This window comes from Caretta caretta, chromosome 5, assembly GCF_965140235.1.
Source record: "Caretta caretta isolate rCarCar2 chromosome 5, rCarCar1.hap1, whole genome shotgun sequence".
NCBI lineage: Eukaryota > Metazoa > Chordata > Testudines > Cheloniidae > Caretta > Caretta caretta.
The window spans coordinates 10349648-10372504 of record NC_134210.1 but is presented as its reverse complement, the minus strand read 5'-3'; the positions used below and the strand labels follow the sequence as shown (position 1 = coordinate 10372504).

The 22857-nt window shown below is 41.2% G+C and overlaps 1 long non-coding RNA gene across 1 annotated transcript in view; it reads right to left on the bottom strand.

Annotated features, from left to right (window-relative positions):
* Positions 1–22857, bottom strand: part of LOC142071985 (uncharacterized) — an 84758-nt gene that overhangs the window by 1614 nt on the left and 60287 nt on the right. Inside the window, exon 2 of the long non-coding RNA XR_012668268.1 lies at positions 7083–7200. This is a non-coding gene — a long non-coding RNA (uncharacterized LOC142071985). The remainder of the gene's footprint in view (positions 1–7082; positions 7201–22857) is intronic.

Genomic DNA, 22857 nt, shown 5'->3' with positions numbered 1-22857 from the left:
TTTTTGGTAGGCTTGCCTGAGCTCCTTAAGTTTTATGTGGCACTGCTACGGGTCCCTTTTATAGCCTCTGTCCTTCATGCCCTTGGAGATTTTTGTAAAGATTTTGACATTTCGTCTTTTGGAATGGAGTTCTGATAGCATGGATTTGTCTCCCCATACAGCGATCAGATCCATTACCTCCTGTTCGGTCCATGCTGGAGCTCTTTTGCGATTCTGGGACTCCATGGTCACTTCTGCTGATGAGATCTGCACTGTCACCTGTGCTGATCAGCTTGCCACAGTGGCCAAACAGGAAATGAAATTTAAAAGTTTGTGGGGCTTTTCCTGTCTACCTGGCCAGTGCATCCCAGTTGAGAGTGCTGTCCAGAGTAGTCACAATGGAGCACTCTGGGAGAGCTCCCGGAGCCCAATACCATTAAATTGTGTCCACACTACCCCAAATTCGAACCGGTGATGTCGATTTCAGCACTAATCCCCTCATCAGGGAGGAGTACAGAAATTGATTTTAAGAGCCCATTAAGTCGACAAAAATGGCTTCATTGTGTGGATGGGTGCAGGGTTAAATTGATCTAACGCTGCTAAATTTGACCTAAACTCGTAGTGTAGACCAGGGTGCAGTTGTCCCGTTAAAGAATAGCCCTCATTAAGGGACATTATGGAGTTGCATCCCATGGGAAATTCTAAGATATATTGCACTTCAGAAGGCACTATACCTCCTGGAACTTTTAGGACCAGAGAGGGAAATTCACAAACTTGCTGATGCTGAAGTGGGAGTAGAGGGCATCACCAAATCCTGCACTAACTACTAGAGAGCATGCCCTTCACATTTAAAATGCATAGGATGAAATCATGCTCCCATTGAAGTCAAAGGAAGTCTTGTCAGTGACTTCCCATGGGCCAGGATTTCACCTATTGATTTTAAGGCCAAAAGAGACAGCTCGGATCTAATCTGACCTCTTGCATAATATAAGCCATAGAATTCACCCAGTGACTCCTGCACTGAGATCAATAGCATATGACTGCAAGGGACCTATGGTGATTTACTTCAGCTGAGGATCTGGCTCTGTATCTTTATCTCCCCCCGCCCCACACACACTTGTAAACTGTGGCTTTATTTTTTTCTAACTTCAGGCCAGACAGGTCCACTGTGATCATCAGATAAGACATCCTGCATAACAAAGTCCAAAGAATGTTATCCAGTAATTCTTACATCAGGCCCAGTCTTCTGGCTGAATATGAGCAACTCTGTAGAGACGCATCTACTCTTGATTTAGACACTCCAAGCAATGGTGAATCCCTCATAAGATGTTCCAGTGGTTAATTACACTCACTGTTGACAACCTACACAACAATGGATCAGTATCTAATCTTCCATTCTTTGGTAAGATTTTGGAAGAGGTTGTGACAAATCAACTCTCTGAGTATCTGGATAGCCTTGACTTTCTTGACCCTTGTCAAACAAGGTTATGCCCGCGGTATGGCTCAGAGATTTTTCTTGATATATAGGCTGATGATCTTCTCCTGGCAAAGGATAAAGACCTGATTCTCCTCTTGCTTACACCAGAGTAAGTCAGAAGTAACTACCAAAATCTATATGAAAGTGTAATAGACAATAAAATATTGATAATATTGAAATTAATCACAGAATCCCCTCTTTTGAAATAATGGCAATGAGCTTTATTATCAGAGAGCAAAGTCCCCACTAGCTCATTGCCTTAAATGGGAACTGCAGGTGCTCAGTGTCTCAAAAGCAAAGCAGAACAACTCAGGTCAAGATGTACACCAGGCTGAAATGACCGGGAATCCTAATGGGCAACAATTTTTCACTGACAGGATCTTATTGATCAGCTGCAGGAGGAAGGGAAGACACATGAAAGGACGTGTTTATAGGCTCCAGACTCTGAAGTGATCACTATTTAATTTGTGCTGCTTCCCATTCTCATTATGTCATGAGAATGGATTTATGTGCCATTTTCTGCACTCATTACAATATTTGTCAAAATAATGACTAGTCAGGGGATCTGAATTTCCAATACAGAGGGGTCAATTATGATAGGCACACATGTATTAAAATAATTCTCCTCTTCCCCAAATTCTGCACCCCAGACTAACAAGCATTCCTTCCATTCAGTTCCCTCTCTGAGTTATGTGAGAATGGGCTGCAAGGAAGACCAATCAAACAGAAAAATTCTGAATAGTGGAACCTTTCCCCTCTGTAATTCACACTGTTATACGAGGCTTTAAAATTCTAGCACCTCATTCTCATGACAAATGAGGAAAGAAAATGGCATGAAATTACTGGGCAACTTTATTACAAGTGACAAATGGTTATTAATTTCTTTGGTATTCATTACAATAACATTAATCACGGTGAACCCTTTGGTATTAGCACAACTGTTAATATGCAATTTCAAAGGAATTCTGTTATAATTTAACATTAGTTGATGTCAGCTTGCAATAAAGGGTTACTATATTAATATAGTTCTGTGACACAGGAGAGGGAATCAAACAAGATTTAACCCCTGAGCGCCTAACGTTTTAATCGTAAAGCCCCTTCTTGTTGCATTACAGGCTAGGATGTATAAAGTAAAGCCACTCATTCTTTTAACTGTATGAGAGATCAAGGTGGAATTAATGAAGAGAGTAACAGGAGAATGGCAAAGGTAATGGGTACATGGGGCATTTGCCTACCAGGCCAATGTGTACATACAGCCTGGATATGTAGCAACAAAATCGGTAGTAGTCTGCATGAAATGACATCATGGCTTCAGTCTAGACTGTAGTAGCCAGACCATAAAAAAACATAGCACAATTGGCACAAGTTCGATTTCAGGTGCAAGGTCTTATTCACTCCATGTCACTATTACTGTTTGTATCAGAGGTCACAGGCAATAACTAAAAATACCTGTGATTAAATCTTGGGCAGGGGGCACTAAAGGGGCCACTGCTGGGGGGGGGGAGGAGGGAGCCTGTGCCAGCTGACTGCAGCTGCTCTGGCTGGCTGCCCAGGGACCACTGCCCAGGGCTGCAGACAGTGGCTGCTCCGGCTCACCACCCGGGGACTGCTGCCAGGGCCAGCGGAGCAGTGGCTGGTGGGGCTGTCCCTGGGGCCACCTGAGCAGGACCGGCTCTAGGCACCAGCAAAGCAAGCCCGTGCTGGGGCGGCACATTTCCAGGGGCCATTCACACCAATTTCCGTGTTGCATCAGTGCCAGTGGTTAGAGGGGTAAAATGCCGGGACAAAAACAAAAACGACTTTCCGGTGCTGCCTTCTGGCAACAGAGAGAGAAATGGCAAAAAGAATTAGAAAAAACATTGCAAAGTGCAAACGTGTAAAAGCCAAAACAAAAAGAGGGGGCGGCCAAATTTTTTTTTGCTTGGGGCGACAAAAAACCTAGAGCCGGCCCTGCACCTGAGCAACTGGCCACGGAGCCAGCTGCTTGGGCAGCCCTGAGGTCAGCCACACTTGCCCCTGCAGAAGTCACAGAGGTCGCAGAAAGTCACAGAGTCCGTGACTTCTGCCACCTCCACGACAGACACAGAGCCCTAGTGATAGGCAATATAAAAACACATAAAGAAGACCCAGTCCTTTCTCTTAGAAGCTTACAACATAAAAACACAAGACAGGAAAAGAAAGTATTATTATTATACTCGTTTTCTGCCTGGGGAACAGAGGCAAAGTGAAATTAAAGAGTGGGGTTTTCAGAAGCACTCTGCATTGGTTGATTTCTTTGGACAAATCTAACAGCAAGAGGCTTGCCCAAGGTTAAACAGGGTGTGTATGGCCACTGCTGGAATGGAGTTCTGCCCTCCTGAGCCTTAGCTCAATGTCTTAACGATAAGACCATCCTTTCTCTGCTTAGTGCTCTGATCGTACTTATAAGTTTTTTCTGTCAGTTCAATGCAAACCCAAGGGCAGTCATGAAATACTGTTCTATAGACTGTGTGTCACCTCAGTATGAGACGGCCTATCATAAGGCTACTACTAAGGTAATAAAAATCTGTTCATTGTCTTACAGCTACTAAATTCCTTCATGTTTATAAATACCCAAAAGTTACCCAGAATCTTTCCTATTACATGGTGTTCCCTAACAATTCCCTGCCAGTATTAAAGCACATAGCACTGCATGCAGTCATTTTGCAAGAAATTTAGCAGAGAGCACAGGGAGTGTAGTGAGAATAACAATATAACAGAGGGACAGCCAAGGGAGGTTTGGTTGGTTAGATGATGCAGCTGTGAAAAGCCAAGAGCCATCTTCTGATCCCGGGGACTTAATCCCGGTTTATCCCGGCAGTACTTAGATCAGAATATGGCCCTACTACACACGTTAGTCTTCTCTTGGCTTGGAGTTACTGCTTTCATCTCAGTCTGACATGGTCCAAGCAGTTCTCTTAGCACTTCCAACATGTTTCCCCCTCTGTCACAACCCGTAGGCTATCTCCCAATTAACTTCCCTCTGACCACTCCGTTCTCAAAAGGTACAAAAAGAATCAAATTTGAATCAACATTGTCAGAACACAAAGTACAGCTAGAAAGTCTGATGAGGTTATAAACTAAAAGGATGAAAGGATGTATTGTGAGGGAGAAGGAGTTAAGCCCAAGAAAACTCCAAGATGTAAACACAGAAAAAAGTGAGGAGGGGAATTGTCGTGTGGGGCATAAATACTAGTAGCAAGATGGAAAGGAGTAAAAGCTAATTGACATTCTTATTTATTTCAATTCTTTTGTATTTTAATTTAGGCTGAACATCAGGAATATTTTTCTCAAGACCTACCAGACTGTGGAAGAGTCTTCATTATTATTAATTATTATGATTAATTATCTGTATTAATATAGCATTTAGGAGCCTCATCATAGACTAGCATCCCATTGTGATAGACGCCAAACAAACAAAGGAAAAAAAGAACCTATCAAAGAACTTACAAGAAAAGAATAAGACAAGAGACAATAGATGGACACAGACAGAGGGACAGGGGAGTGCAAGAAAACAATGAGACTATACTGGTCATCATGATAGGCAGAGATCTCAGAACACCAGCAGCCTAACCATTGTCAAGTGTTTTGTAGATATCACACCCAGGAGAGAACTTATCACATGAGCCATTTAAAACCAGACGAAGAATTGAGGAATCCAGTGAATAGGCTAGATGACGTACTACTAGCATCTTCCCATTTCGATAACTGAGGAAGAGTCAAAGGGGAAGAATTATCCAAAAGCTTCACGTAGTTGTGGAGACTGGTCTCTGGTTGCATTTTACACGATGGAATAGTCCATTTTCAAAGAATATGCATCCTAGTCATGGATCCATCTCTGGAATTCCTGCTACCACAGGCACCTAGCATTAGAGAGTTGATATAAAAGAGTCTAATACTGCTTCTCATTTTAGAGGTGGGCTGAAGGAGCTCTCTCTCATTTGAGCATGTAAATTGCTTGCTAGTTGCTACCAAAGACACGAAGAGGTCTCCTATTCTATTCTGTTCTATTCTGTTCTATTCAGGTGTTTACACTAAGCCTGTTACTGTGCTAGATGAGTACTTTCTTGATTCCTCTCATCATGGGGGAATGGGAAGTTTCAGATGAACTTCTTATTTTTGCTATGAATGCCGATAAGGAAAATCTAATTTTAGAGCACTGGGACCAGTGGTACTGAAGAGGTATTTGGCAATTTAGAGAATGACTAGGTTTCTGCTTCCAATCCAAACATCCCAGAACTTCAGAAAAGTTTGGATCCAGAGACAGGCCTGAGTCACAGAATCTGGGTCCAGAATGAGACTTTCTCAAAGTTCAGAGTTGTTCATATCTTGAGATTTTGTTTTGTCCCATTGTAGAGATAGGGTTTCATCATAAAGTTAAAAATCCAGAACTATATCTCAAGAGATGGAATCCAGCGTTTGGGTTTATCATGACTGCTAGTAGTTTTAGGGGATTCATTTCTCAGCAAAGAAAAATGTTCTCACTTATTACACAACCTAAAGTAATACTAGCAAGTATAACATCCAGCAATTCTGGCTTTGTTTTGGGGGGAAAGGAAGAGGAAAAATTGGAACTGCATTTAATAAATAAAACAACCTTTTCAAAAAGAAAAAGAACTAATTTTTGAAAAACTCTGAAATGACTAAGCTTTAGCTACCCTGAGAAGAAAGTCACACTTTGAAGGGGGGAAATAGATACGTAGGCCAGATTCTCAGCCTCAGCTCATGTAAACTAGCATTGTTCCATTGAAGCCAAATAGGGTTACATCAAGATAAAACAACTCTGGCTATGACCTGTAGTTGTAAACCTAGAGTAACTCAGTTGAAAACTCTGGATTTGTATTTGATATAACTGAGAACTGAATTTTCCCTATCATCCCTTTTCACAGGGATAAACAAAGAGAAGACGCACATCCACAAGTGAATCATATTGAAGCCTTAGCGAGACATCTCTGGGACAAAAGACAAGAGGGCAGCTCGGCAAATCTTTCTCTTTTTTAATTTATTTATCATGCCCCAGGGTAGATCAGAATTCTAGGATTTTATATATATTATAAATTCCCACCAGATGGAAGAATTATGTTTTTTTTTCACTGAAAGAACTCCCTTGTTCTGTCAGTTTCAAAACTGCATTTACAGGTTTGAAATTGACAAGCTCTCTAAACCAGACCCCAGTGCTTAGAAATTGACAGAAGCCTCTCTCTTTAAGACATTCTCAAGGCAGATCTATTATGGGGAGACTTTTTTAATATGAAATACAATATTAATCCCAACTCCAAGGCTCTGTCATCACTCAAGAGCCTCATTGTCAACTGGTATATCCTGGATAAATTGAATAGCGCTATGTAACAATCTCAATAACCAACTCAATAAAAAATAAAGGATGAAAAACAATGTGGATGAGGCTAAGGCTAAGAGTGCACTTTTTCACCTCTGATGAAATCGTATTTCTGTGTATTGAAATGCTTTATACTTACATTTGTCAGTGGCTGCAGTCTTCATAATTATATCATTATTATATTTAGACAATTCACGGTCTATAAGAGATTCAGGCTTTGAACTTACCAGAAATGGGACTGAGATGTAGATACTGTGGTTGGTTACTTACATCTATCACCCTAATACTGTCATCACATCTTCTCCTTTCATTTCTCCAGTCCACACAACCCCATTATACTTTCAACAGATGAAAGCCTTCATTTTGTAGATCCATAGAAGCAGTAAGTCTGAAATAGAAAACTCTTGTTATATCTGTCTAAAGTAGTTCCTATGACCTGTGTGCCTCAAAATGTTAATGAATTTACCTTCACAACATCCCCACCCAGTAGGGCAGTATAATTAACCTCTTTTAACAGATGAGAAATTGAAGTAGAAAGAGATTAAGTGACTTTCCCAAGCTTACACAGGAAGTATGTGGTGGAGGATGGAATCTGAACCTAGGTCTTGTTTTATCTTAGTCCCAGTGGAGCAATATGCATTTCAATACAGGCAGTCCTCGGACTCACGACACAAGTGGTTCCTGAAAATTGCGTTGTTAAGTCAAAACATCGTAACTTGTACACTCCTTTGCGGGACTGAGCATTGTAAAGTCAAAACCAATTGTCATAAGTCGAATCGGTGTCAATTCAGAAATGTCGTAAGTGCCGTTCGAACGTCACAAAGTCGAGGACTGCCTGTACAGCTGTAAATGTATACATCTAGGAACAAAAAATGTAGGCCACACTTACATAATGGGGAGACTCTATCCTGGGAAGCAGGGATTCTGAAAAAGATTTGGGGGTTGTGTTGGATAATCAGCTGAACATGAGCTCCCAGTATGATGCTGTGGCCAAAAGAGCTATGCAATCCAGGGAAATCTCAAGAAGGAGTAAAGAGTTTATTTTACCTCTATATTTGGTACTTGTGTTACCACTGCTGGAATACTGTGTCCAGTTCTGCTACCCATGATTCAAGAAAGATGTAGATAAATTGGAGAGGGTTCAGAGAAAAGCCACACAATTAACCAGTGGAACAATTTACCAAGGGTTGTGGTGGATTCTCCATCACTGACCATTTTTAAATCAAGAGTGGATGGTTTTCTAAAATATATGCTCTAGGAATTGTTTTGGAGAAGTTCTACGGTCTCTGTAATATAAGAGGAGGTCAGACTAGGTGATCACAGCAATCCCTTCTGGCTTTGGAATCTATGATCCTGACTCTCCCAGGTAAGCAACTTCTTCTCTATGTCAGCTAAAAGAAAAGGAGTACTTGTGGCACCTATGCATCCGATGAAGTGAGCTGTAGCTCACGAAAGCTCATGCTCAAATAAATTGGTTAGTCTCTAAGGTGCCACAAGTACTCCTTTTCTTTTTGCGAATACAGACTAACACGGCTGTTACTCTGAAACCTGTCTATGTCAGCTAGTTCACTGTGATAATGTAAGCTTATTCTCCATGGCAATATATAAGTGCACCCACTTCACAGTCACACAAAAGCATTCACAACCAGGTTTTAAGCATTGACTTGTCATGAACATTTGACACTTTTTTACTTGCAAAAATGTTTGTGGAATGTGATTTTTTGAAGTTTAGCCCAAAGTGGAACCTTGTATCCAATGTATCCCCTATCATAGTGAACTGAATAAAATAAAGATAAGATCAAGCAAGACCTCAATTTGAACCATCCATGAGATTCTGACTCTTTAAAAACCAAAACCTAATGCAGGAAGAGATTTTGCAAAAGTTGAACCAAACTTAGTTTTGTGACTTAACAATCTTCAGTGCAAAACTGGGTGACAAAAATTGATAGACGTCTCAAAACAGCACTGGGACACTGTTTTACAGATAGGGAGGTGACTGAGGCTTAATGAATTTAAGGCCCTTGAACAGTGAACAGTGTAAAGCCTAGATCATCAAATACAAGTAGATGGATGTCCAACTAGTTTCCCACAAATTCCCATTCTCACATTGATTGGTCAGATACATTTATTTATTTCCCAGAATAAAATAATCTGTGTGTTCTGATAAAACTGTGGTAAATCATGTTGATGCTATTACTGACCATTGTGTCTACTGAAAGAAAGTTATTTAATTTTTGAGAGAAATGTAAGCAAGATAGTTATTGATCTGCTTCCAGCCAGAGGAAACATGAGTTAGAAAATTTTTAAAACTATTTCACTAATGCAATAAGGTGATGCTTGAGAGAGAAAGCTGTCAGCTCAGTAGTTGTGTGATTATTGCATATTACAGTTCCAGTTTCCAGACCTTTAAAAAATATTAGTGCCAATGAGATAATGCACTGATGCTCTCCCAGCCTATATAAGGAAGCCTGCACATTTCCTTAGACTTCTGGGAACACATTGATAGAGAAAAAAGATCAAAATTACAGTTCAGGCTAAAGGAGGAAATTTAATTCTCTTCTTTTTTTATTGAAACACCATTATGCTGAAGCTAGCTGTCTGAAGAGAGGGAGCTAATTTAATACCTTGACTCCCGTGAACCTTTTCAGACAAAGATAGGATTTTAACACATACCAATGACACACACCTTGGACCAAATTTTAATGTGTAGTCACACAGTGTCAAATCCTGGTCTTTCTCATCAGCTGATGTTTTGCCATTGATGACAATGGGATCAAGATTTGGCCCATATCAACAAAGGCAAGGAAATATAGAAAATTAATGGAAAATCATAGCATAGCATCTTGCAATGCATAGATACAAGACACCTTGCTAACTGCTTTGGTTATGTGCTCTCGTTTTGCCTAGGTGTTAGGGGACATGCTGTAGGCTCATTAGATCTGAATTGGCAGAATCAAGTTTGGTCAGTACCTAGCACAGGTTGTTCTATTCCTCTTATCTTCTTTCCTTCTGCATTTTCATACTGATTGTGGTATTGTTCTTCACTTCCTGTCCTCAAGTCTTGGGTAGCACTGCAGTCCGCCGCTGAACAGCCGTGGCATCTCAGCTCATGAGGTGATGATGAGTGAAGTGATCCTTTCTCTATCAGTAGGGGTTTCCCATTACTATCTAATATGGAAAGGGTTTGGCTCTGACTCTAAAGCATCTGGTACAGTATAGATAGAATCTGGTAGAGCAGTTGTTACATTCAAACTGGCTATGCATATATTCTCAGCAAGTGTTAATGCTATAGGACCTTTGGATAAACAAATTGCAGCATAATGTAGCAGTCTCACTCATCCTTTTATTCCAAGGTTGACATCCATAACTCTCATCCCATGCTCCCCTTTTCTCAAGGAAGCAGAGGACATTTATACCTGTGGATCAGACTGGGGCAGTTCTGACACTGCAGTACGGACATACCCTAAGTTTTTCTGTGGCTCAGTTTCCCAGCTGTAAAATAAAGAGACCAATTTTTTCATACCTCGTAAGGGTGTGGTGAGGATTAATACAGTGAAGGTTCTGAGATGCTCAGACATTGTGGTAATATAAGTACCTTAGTTAAAGTCTGTTTCATCCATCAGTGAATATTGGGGCAAATTGATCCCAGGTATAACCTCAACAAAAATGAAATTACAACTGAGATGAATACATGCCCCTAGTTTTGGTAAAGTAAATTAAAAAATAAAACCCAAATGGCTGGATTCAAACTCACTAACACTGGCTTTAAGCAGCTAGCCTTCAAAGCACAGCTAATCCCTGGCAGAAATGAGAACGATATCCCTGCAGATTCTCTTTTTGGGGGGAAATAAACCTCTGCAGATTTCCATTGAGTTTTGTTATTAATGTTCCTGCTTACACTCCCTGACTGGGACAGTCACACATCTAATCTAAGCTGTATTGCTCAAGCATTAGGCATCTTAGTAGCTGCATATCACATTGACAGACTATTGCCCTGCTGACTCAGAAAGATTAAAATATTTGCCAATGTGTTTTATCTCTTACATTTTGCTGTTGAGATCTGACAAATAGGAGCCAGTGATAACTTTGCATCAGTTCACACACAAAAATAGCATGTGGGAAAGGTCCAGCTGTTGATTGTCTGATGATGGGGTCAGTGCTCTCCACGGAGTATTTCTTCTATTCTATTCTTTTTACTGTGTTCCTGACTGTAGTATCTGAGCGCCTTCTAGTCGTGCGTTAAGCCACGGGACTACACAACGGACACTTGTTGTTTGTTTGACACATGTTCTCCAGAGGGAGAAGCGTGTGGAGTGGAGTGTCTTGTTTTGGCAAGGTTGTTTTTTTGTTTGCTTCTTTTGTTAAATATTCCCTTGGCTGTGCACTTTTAGGAAAGAAGGCAAGGTCACAGAAATGCACCTTGCACTTGGAACAGAAAGTGGGGAGGTTTGTGATCATCTTGAATTGCTGGGGAAATTCCTTTTTCAGTCGTGCACCACCCTAGAAAAGGTTCTATAATCTGCACAGATAAACTTTACTCTTACTGTTGAGAGTCCTTTTGCCCAGTGGCACTAAGGGGGGACAGATAGCTCAGTGATTTGAGCATTGGCCTGCTAAACCCAGGGTTGTGAGTTCAATCCTTGAGCAGACCACTTAGGGATCTAGGGCAAAAAAATGGGGGTTGGTCCTGCTTTGAGCAGGGAGTTGGACTAGATGACCTCCTGAGGTCCCTTCCAACCCTGATATTCTAGGATTCTCTTGACCAATCTTCATCCTAAAGCTTGTCAGTATCTCATTCATTTTCTTATACCTAGGTGCCCATAGGATAACTACTACAAATGGATGCCAGTCTCTGCTGTAGACCTGTGCAAACTATTGACAGCAGGGCCATCCCTAGGGTGGTGCAGGGCCCAGGACATTGACACCAAGTTTCTAATCTGCCAGGGGGTGCTCCTCCCCCAGCTCCACCCATGCCCCACCTTCACCCCTTCCCCAAGACCCCAGCCCCGCCTCTTCCTGTCCCCGCCCAGTTCCGCCCCCTCCCCCGAGCACGCTGCGCCCTCGCTCCTCTCCTCTCCTCTCCCCCCTTGCACCTCCTGATGTCATGAAATATCTGACCTGCGGCAGGCAGTAGGCACTGAGAGGGAGGGGGAGGCACTGACGGGGGGGGCTGCAGGCAGGCAGGAGGCACTGGGGGGGGAGGGGGAAGTTCTGGTAGGGTGGCTCCTCCTCATCCCATCCCCCCCACACCCGCCTGCCGCTCGCCTCCTCACTCTGCTCACCCCCCACCTCCCCTCCCCTCCCACAGGGCCTCCCAAAGTGTGGGGTCTGGGGCAGTTGCCCCGATTCACCTTACCCAAGGGACAGTTCTGATTGACAGCCAACAATTTTATTCATGAAGGGTCAGATTCTGCTCCTGTTGAAGTCAAAGCAAAACTGCTATTGACTCCAATGGGACAGGATTAAGCCCTAAATTTAGCCCACTCCCTGTTAGCAAGCTGTTTGCAAGCCTGTCATAATTTCCACCAATTTTCTCTTTGAACCAGTGGTTTGGGCCTGATTCTTCACTGCCACTTATCTCATGTCATCACTGAAACCAATGCAAAGTGGGGCCAAAACACAATACCATTACAAGTTTGTTGTGTTGCACACTCACATTCCACAAGCCCATGAGTACCCATGGTGCAGTGATGAAGCAGGCCCTTCCTCTGAACATAAACTGTTTGCGTCAAGTGTTGCCTCCAGGACTCTTTTTGCAGTCTGAAACAGTTTGGGTTGGACAAACAGTTTCTGCACATAGATATTTGTGCATTTCAGGAGTGCTGAGTTTCTGGTGTTAAATCTCCCAATCTCTAAGAACAAGAGGCAGCTGGAATAATCTGCTCAAATGAGGCACATTTTGAATGCATTATTTATAACACAGCTTCAGGGAGGAAATTGTTTTTCTTTTCAGACAGTTAAACACCATTTGGCTATGCAGGGCACCTCCCATTACCTGATGAGTTAAGTTAGTGTGTTGCAAAATTTAAAATAAAACTTAATTTATTATGATTAATCATCACGTGATGAGGAAGCAGTCCCAGCATTGCGGCTTCCACCCCTAGTTTCTCATTGCAATTATTTCTTTTCCCTGTAGAACAGTAAGATTTGTATAGCTCCATGGTTTTTTTTTCCTTCCTTTTTTATTGTTTGATTGTGTGGAAGGATGGGAGTATTAATATATTTTTCTCCCACTTGGCATTTATTTTCCTGTGGTCTACCCTTTACACATTTAAGTATTGAACATATTTGGCTGTTTGAAAAATAGTGAGAAATAACTTAAAATAAAATAAATAAATGAAAAAAATCCCTCCCTTAGTTTACTACAAAGGTAAAGGAACTTCCCTTCATGAGGATATAATGAAGGCTCAGCCACTAAAGGCTCTGTCGACTGCTGCAGAGTTATAGAGGATTCCTATTCTCTAAACAAGACACTTGTATTGCTGTGGTCAAGCCATACTCTGACTCCAGTTGGTGGTGCAGCCGTATCAACTTGCTCGTCCTATGATACTTTTACTGCCTTCCTACTGATCTTCCCAGGGTGAAATTCTGGAAGACCACAGAAAGCCAGAGTTATCAGCCTTTCTATGGATGTTCTGCCTGTGCCTTAAGTGGAGATACAAAATCCATCCCAACCCCACGCTACAGGTCATAGGTAGGAATAGCTGCCGTTAACCCTTTGTGACCACTGTGTGGTGGTATCATGCTACTGGGTTCACAGACTGCAGATACAGTGGCCCCTCCCAAGTAAGGTGACCAGATAGCAAGTGTAAAAAAGCGGGATGGGGTGGGGGGTAATAGGTGCCTATATAAGAAAAAGCCCCCAAAATCAGGACTGTCAGTATAAAATTGGGACATCTGGTCACCCTACTCCCAAGGCTTCCCCCGCACCCAGTGTTCCCCTCCAAGTCCACCTCCTTGGTGTTCAGGAGAAGGGGAGTGCCCCCACCTCTGCAGATAGCTTTGCATGGATTGCCACAAAGGGATTAATTTCACCTTCAACACAATGCAGTTGTCACCCTACTTCACCTTTCAGAACTCTTCTCAGCAAACTCCACCCCATCTCCCATATGTCACTTATTGCCCCCTCCTTTCTGATTGCCCTGTTCTAATCTTGTCTTCTTCTCTGATCCTCCTTCTCCTCCCCACACATAACACACTACAGTTAGCGGTCGCTGTCATGTGTGACCTGCCCCAAACTCTCTTTTCCTTGCTCCCATGACACCCAACCCTTTCCCTCCCCTTAACTCCTTTTGCACGGTCCCTGGTTTATGACTCAATCCCAGAACCCAAATATGAAAAGACATTTCAAGTCCTCTTGTCCAGTGGCTCTCAACCTTTCCAGACTATGGTACCCCTTTCAGGAGTCTGATTTATCTTACGTACCCCCAAGTTTCACCTCACTTAAAAACTACTTGCTTACAAAATCAGACACAGAAATAGAAAAGTGTCCCAGCACACTCTTTACTGAAAAATTGTTTACTTTCTCATTTTTACCATATAATTATAAAATAAATCAATTGGAATATAAATATTTCACTTATGTTGCGGTGTATAGTACATAGAGCAGTATAAACAAATCATTGTCTGTATGAAACTTTAGTTTGTACTGACTTCACTAGTGCTTTTTATGTAGCCTGTTGTAAAACTAGGCAAATATCTATATGAGTTGATGTACCCCCTGGAAGACCTCTGCGTATCCCCAGGTGTATGCTCCTGTGCTCAGCTCATTCCAGTTCTAAATGTCTCAAGTATTTCTTCACCTATAAGACCCTTCACAACTCAGTCACTCCCTGCTTTTCCACCATTGTCTGTTATTATATCCCCTGCACACACACACACACGCACACACACTGCTCCATCAGTGATGCCTACTAGTCCTACAAACATCTCCCGGCTTTCTTCCCCACTGCTCCTTAGATAGGGAACACCCTCCTTGAACTAAGCCATGAGGCCAAAATACTTCCTTCAAAATCCATGTCTACTGTGATGCTCACAAAAGCAGGCTTGGGCAACAGCTGAAGAGAGCTGATATTGTTGTAGTTATTTAAAAGCCAGAATTAGTTTCAGATGATTCAGAACCATCAAGCTGTGTGCACAGTTCACCTACGTAACCTTAGGGTCCTCTTAGCACCATCTTTGCTCTCCCTGTCCCCATCCTGCCTATTTATTGTTATATTTACAGGTTGTACCATGTCTGAAATTAGATCAAAAATTCTTTGGGAGAGTGACTGTTTCTTCTTTGCTTTTTCAGGAGATAATACAGGGTCTGAGCCAAAACGCAGAAACATCAACAGAAAGACTTCCGTTGATTCCAGTGACCTGCAGATTCAGGGACATAATGCAGCTCTGATCCACACTGGACTTTGGGCATTAGTGACATACAAAATAATAGCAAAATACTAGTAATAATAATTTCCTTTCAGAGACCATGGTCTCAGCCTACTACAAACGCAACCAACTCAGATACTACCATGATGAGTGGGGTATTGGCATCTGAACAAGAGAGATTAATATTGCATTATAATATTTAAAATGTTGCATATATGACCCTTATGCATCAGCCACTAAAATTACACATTGTGTCAGACCAAAATCATTACACATACCAAAACTGGAGAGTGTCTCTTCGTATTTTAATCTACTTTAAACTCGGGGCATATAGAGGGTATAGTTATGCAGTACGTGTTTGTGATGTTGAGATTTTGTCGCTGGCCTAGAGAAATATACCATACCTCTCAAACATCCCTCATCTCAGTCCCTGGGTTACCTACACAGCACACAAATTTGGTGTCTTCATTTTGTTGGGATTCCCTCCAAGCCCTCTTTCCACACGGCTTCCCAAGAACTGAGTTTGACTCCAGACTTTGTCACTCAGGTATCTCTGTTGGCATACGGTAATGCTACACTGCATTGATCAGACTCAAATGCAGGCAGTGGATGCAGGGTACGTCACCGATCCAAAGATGCACAGACACTCTCTCTCTTTACATACATTTACACATTCCACTGCATTTACTATACATTGCATCAGACATTTTGGGACTGGCTTAGTTATTGTAGGAACCAATCCCTGTCCATGCACTGTCCATGTTCGAACTACTCTTTACCCCATCTTTACATTGCTGACTTTTCTTGTCCATTGTTATCTTGTTCTTTGTACATGGTTTCTTAGGCGTTCCCTCCCCTTACCTTAGCTCCTTCAGACATTCTGGCTCTTAGCCTACTTACCTATTTACCTATCTTAGTTAGCACAAACATTCTGTTTTCAGCACACTGTTCTACCTCCCTAATCCTGCCTACCAAGAAATGAGGCTTCCCCCTATGTTTGTTAACTCATATCAGGGTAGGCCTACACATTCTAGTGTCAAAATTTGTTTACATCAGAAATAAAGAAGCTGAGAACGAAGCTGAGATTATAGAAAAAGTTATTACAACAGAAGAAGGAATCCTACAACTTTTTAAGGTTCCTGCAATAATACTTTTTTTGTATTCCTTATCACTGGGGGTCCTTGACTCAGACCACATCCACGTTGGCAAGTGGAGAGCTTTGTGATGTAAGACAGCCTTTAGCAATGCCAGTTGAGGTGATTAAGGCTGGTATTTTAGGGGGCTATATGGTCAGGATTGTGGGGGGCAGGGATGAGCGAGAAAGAGAGATTTATATATTATCAATAACTGTCTATCGCCTAAAGCATAAAAACTCTTTATAATAGGGAGTATAAATATTCCCCCTACCCAGCATTAAAAATAAGTCAACCTCCTTCCGAGACAGATTGAGGAGAGACCAGAAAGGAAGACAAAATACCATGTTAAAAGTTCACCATTCAAGCCCTCTGACCAAGTTTCATCTTTCAAGTCATTCTGGTTTCCAGTTGAGCAAGGTCTTGTTTTGCTGCCGTGCTATTATTCATTCAAAGTGCACAGGGGAAAATATATTTATCTTTCTGCTTGTAACACACTAAATTGGGCAAAGGGGAGGAACTTTTTCATTTATGACCCCCCTTCATATCAATCAAACACAAAAGGAAACGATCCCAATATCTTATTTTAATGTATTCGTTTATCTTGGAGTTTAGTTGTCATAAAAAGCATATGTTTAAAATGTCCTTTGGGGGCTACAGTCCCATAAACTCTTTTAACTCCGTGACATGCAGTAATGGAACTACATCGACAAAGTACAGCAAAATGAGATTTTTTTTTTAGTGTAATCATCAAAGAGTTTGCCTCCCAGGTATTGATTGAATTATACATAAACCTGATGTGGTGCCATAAAAAAGATGATCGTGTGCTGGTTCAAAGCAAACGATGGCTTGTGAAGATTAGTCTTAAAGAAAGAAACCTTAATTCTAACAGCATTTTGTACAACAGCAGTGGAACAAGTGGCTTATATGTAACTGAAGGAAATGTTAATGTAAGCCCTGCTAGGAAAATAATTGCTTCATGCATATGGTGTTGTGTTTACTATAGAGATGCAACAGCTGAGAGATTCTAAACAAGAAGATTAAAAATAAGAATAAAAAGAGATTTAGCTTGAACAGACTATTTCTGGTCTTTTTGGTAGTTCAGCCAAGTAGAAAAGTCAATCCTATCAACTAAGTAGGCTGAATAGCTTTTGGAGCAAGAATTGTCATGTCTAGGGAAAGTGTCTTGCATAATGGGGCCCTGATTTAATTGCTTCTGTTTTATTCAGATTCTGAATTTTGGTTCAGCCTGTTTGAAATTCAGGTTGATTTTTGAAAGACCCGAAGATATTTGAATCTGGGAGTTGGAGTTAGGCCCAAGTACTTAAACTGAAGTATAAAACCTTGGGATTGGTTATGATGTTTATTGGGAGTGCAGTTGAACACCTAATTTCCCATGCAACTACTATGAGTGCTCATGCAAATCCAACACTTCTGCATATGATTGGCCAGTTTGACATATGTAAATACTCTGCATGTGCAGCCGTGGCACCTGGACAGAGGCTTCCATGTTTAAACCTGTGCCAAGGAGATGGATAGGATCTAATTTAAACAGATAAAATCCAGAATTCACAGTTGGGATCATTCTGCTGCTATTATAATGGTCTAAAAACCAGCACTGGGTAATCTTATTTATCACAGAGCTGTGCAACTCTCTCCGAATAAGGCCAAAACCACACAAAACTGGTTACTGGATTGGTTACAAATGTTATAGATTCATAAATTTTAAGGCCATATAGGATCATTAGATCACCTACTCTGACTTCATGTGTAATATAGGGCATAGTAGATAATCCAGTTATTTCTGTATTGAGCCTAATAACGTGCATGTCAGTAAAAGTGTATCTTCCAGAAAGGCATCCAGTCTCAATCTGAAGGCTTGAGTTGAAGACCTCAAGAGATAAAGAACCCACCACTTCCCTCATAGTTTGTTCCACTAGTTAATCAGTCTCACTTAATTTTTTGTTGTTGTTACTTAGATGGACCTTTGGTCTGACCCAGTGCGGCCACTCTTATGTTCTCTCTCTGCTAGGGTAAAGAGCCCTTTAGTAACTGGTATTTTCTCCACAAAACTTGAAACTCAGCCAAGCTTTGCAGGACATTATGGGCCTTCCAGGGAAACCTAGAAGTTTTGTGCAAATTCCTCCCTATTTATCTAAGGTAAAAATGAAACTACCAGTCAGCTACCAGTGCAATGGAAACTGTACAAAAATGTAGATACTTGACAGCATCCTTTGACCTGAGAAAATTATCCCCTGCCAACCATCCCAAAACAGAGATATGTATATTTTCTCACAAACTCTGTGCACAGCCTAGTCCAGAGTCTGACTGGCGCAAACAAGTCAAAGACACCTGCTGAAAGAAGTTTTTTGTATTATTATTATTTTTGGTCTAGTCGTGACATTTAGCAGGATTTTACTATTCACTCCAGGAATCTAAGGCTTGGGAAAGTGACAATTTGCCTCAGGCAGTCAGATCCTGTCACCAATGCCCAGGATGATCAATATTTCACTTGCCCTTCACGTCAGGGAGTTTTCACAATCAAGTGTAAAACTTTCCATATTTTTGAAAGCACTTAGTCCTACAATGGGGATTAAAAGAAATACCAGATGACATGGAAAGAATGGAACAGCAGCATCACTCAACAAACCAGCCAGAAAGGGAGGTGGGGGGGGGGAATAAACAACCCCCCTCACACACAAGAAGGTCACTTGTGGCCATTATCCACTGATCCACAATAAGGAGCAATATAGCATTGTGCTGTCCACTAGACCCTCCTACATCTCCATAGCAGGCAGGGAGCGTGTGAGCAGTGCAGCTGTCTGTTGGAGGGTACCAGTATGCATCTGGCTGTGGAACCAAGGCATAGGAAGTAGAGCTGTGCCAATAACTGGTTTTCCCTTTTGGTGGCCAAATTGAAAAATCCAGGGTGGGGGTGGGGGTGGGGGGGAGGCGTAGCGGATCAATTCATTTCAGACCAAAACTGTTTTTGTTTGTTTGTTTTTCTACCAAAACACAAAATCAAACCAACCAACCAAAATTCTTGGTATCATTTTGGATCAACATTTTTGTTTGGAAAATGGCACTTCAAAAAACAAAACAAAAACATTGAAATGATTCATTTGGATATTTTCAAAACAAAACATTAAGATATTTCCAAGATTTTTGTTGTGGAGGAATGGGGGATGGGGAAGAGGGGTTGGTTGAAACTATTCACCAAATTTGACCCAAATGCCTTTTTTCAACAATTTCTTTTTCTTTCTTTCTTTCTTTCTTTCTCCCAGCTCTAGTAGGGAGACAGCAGGGCTATATGATCACACCCCACATCTACCCTTTTCCCACTACTGAAAGTGAGCAATAGCAAGCTATGAACAAAAGCAAAATGACCTGTTTGTTTTCATTGTCACAGTGAATGTCAATGTAAAGGCAAACAGCAAGAACAGGAATGAAAAGACTGCCCTTTGGTACAAGGTCAATGTCTTTATATGTGTTTGTATAACAATTAGCACAATGGGTCTCTAATGCAGATTAGGGCCTCTGGGAAATACTGTGATATTAAAAAAAGATACTTTAAATTTTGGCAACTTTAATCATCTAAGGGGTTATTAACACAGCTGAGCAAATAGTTCACAATGGATTTTATTGAATTTAGACTTCTTTTGCTGGTGAAATATCTGTTCACTGATTGAAAAATCCTTAAATATATTCAGCGTTCGACATTATTTGACAGTTTCTTTTGCAATTATTTTTTTAAGCTTGGTGGGAAAGACTTTTGAAAAGATGAATTTTGACCTTTAAATAGTGATTTCTGCCATTTAAAAGCCTGAATGTAATTATATAGGAACAGATCCTGAGCTGGTGTAAATAGGCATACATCTATGGACTTCTTTAGAACTATGTTTGTTTTAAAAAAAAACAAAAACAAAAAAACAGCAGTGAATCTGGCTCACAATATTGGATAATGCTGGTTGAAATGTTTCAAATTTTGAAAAAAAATATATGGAAGGGAAAATGATATTTTTTTCCTGGGCCATTCCATTATTGAATTATAAAGGAACTAGCATTTGGTGTTCAAAAGATGGAGGATGCAAAGTAAATGTAACTTTTCTTACAACAGATTTGTGATTATAAACCTTAGATTGTTAAATAACCCTGTGCTTCACAGATTCCCACTGACTTCAGTGTGTATGGTCCTCAGTGCCCTGTTTTCTCCTCCTAGTGGGTGCTGCTGCAGAGCTGAGAGGGCCATGCCTTCAGTTACTCCCTAACATTTTTCCAGGTGATTTGCTTCTGGAGGGAGCAAGGACTGAGCAGTTCCTATTCACAGAGACTGTTACTATGCTTCTCTACTGCACGTGCCATGGAAGTAGCTCTCTGCACATGCCTCCTCACACATGATATCGCAGTCCGAAGCATTACACAGCATCCTATCATCATTACTCATTTGACATCTATATACAAACAAGAGCATCCATTCAGTCTAAAAATCAGGGGTCCTGTTCTGCATAAACTTCTGATGAAGTTCAGGAAGATAGGAAGGATGGTCTAAATAGTAAAGAACTGGACTGGGTTCAAATCCTGACTCAGCCTCAGACTTCTTGTGTAAGTTCAAAAAAGTAAATCATTCACTCGACCCTGTGCCTCAGTTCCCTATATGTAAAATGGCAGGGATGGCACTTTCTTACCTTACGGGAGTGCTGGGAGGGTAAAATCCAGTTGTGATTGTGAGGTGTGCAGATATTCCAATGATGAGGGTCAGATAAGTACCTACATAGATAGAAGTGTAATTTTTCCTGGATGACCACAGTACCTCTCCCCCCAAACCCGTTTTTAAAAAATACACAGAGCTGGAAGGGAGGCAGAGAAATCTGTTTGATAACAGATACCAACTCACCACTGTGGTCTCAGAAGTTCAGTCTAACAACAACAAACTTCAATTAAAAGAAAAGGAGTACTTGTGGCACCTTAGAGACTAATAAATTTATCTGATCATAAGCTTTTGTGAGCTACAGCTCACTTCATCGGATGCATGCCGTGGAAAATACAGTGGGGAGATTTTATATACACAGAGAACATGAAACAATGGGTGTTACCATACACACTGTAACGAGGGTGATCAGGTAAGGTGAGCTATTACCAGCAGGAGAGGGGGAAAAAAAACAAAAACCCTTTTGTAGTGATAATCAAAGTGGGCCATTTCCAGCAGTTGACAAGAACTTGTGAGGAACAGTGAAGGTGGGGGAAATAAACATGAGAAAATAGTTTTACTTTGTGTAATGACACATCCACTCCCAGTCTTTATTCAAGCCTAATGTAATGGTGTCCAGTTTGCAAATTAATTCCAATTCAGCAGTCTCTCGTTGGAGTCTGTTTTTGAAGATTTTTTGTTGAAGAATTGCAACTTTTAGGTCTGTAATCGAGTGACCAAAGAGATTGAAGTGTTCTCTGACTGGTTTTTGAATGTTATAATTCAAAATTAAAGACTGCTGAATTGGAATTAATTTGCAAACTGGACACCATTACATTAGGCTTGAATAAAGACTGGGAGTGGATGTGTCATTACACAAAGTAAAACTATTTCCCCATGTTTATTCCCCCCCACCATTGTTCCTCACACGTTCTTGTCAACTGCTGGAAATGGCCCACCTTGATTATCACTACAAAAGGTTTTTTTGCTCTCCTGCTGGTAATAGCTCACCTTACCTGATCACTCTCGTTACAGTGTGCATGGTAACACCCATTGTTTCATGTTCTCTGTGTATATAAAATCTCCCCACTGTATTTTCCACGGCATGCATCCGATGAAGTGAGCTGTAGCTCACGAAAGCTTATGATCAAATAAATTTGTTAGTCTCTAAGGTGCCACAAGTCCTCCTTTTCTTTTTGCGGATACAGACTAACACGGCTGCTACTCTGAAACTTCAATTACTTTCTTTTTCTCAGTGAAAAAAAAAATGTTCAAATTGCATCCAATATGGCATTTTCCTTTATCAGTCACAAGTGACAGTCCTAGGAACATAAAAGACTGTAAAACAGGTAGTTATCTGCTTTTCCCAGAGGGGGTAAAGAAAATGTCTTACTTCGTGCATGACTCTCTGAAGGCAGGAATGTTCTCGCTTGCCAAAAGACCATAAGTTAAAGATTCTTAAGAGATTTTATTTCTGCTCTTTAATGGCTTGTATTTAACCCATGGAGTTCAATGCAAAATAAATAAATAAAAAGTGCTGAGCTGTGGTGTGAAACCCAGTAGCATTTCCGTCTTTTAAAAAGTGAATTTAGAGGCTGCACCAAACAAATAGATTTCATTCTCCAGGGCTGCTTTTCCCAGGGTGAAATTCATCCCAGTCCATATAGCCCTGGTGCATCATTTATGCCCTTCACACAGAGCATAATATAGAGCATATGGCCTTTTGCAGCCTCTCTGTACTGTGGGCCAGGCAAAAAGAGTTTTACCCTCACAGAATATGAGCAGTGGATGCCTGCCTGTCTCTATGCATCAGACCAAACAGGGAGGAGCTATCTCCATTGGTGAAGCGGTAGTT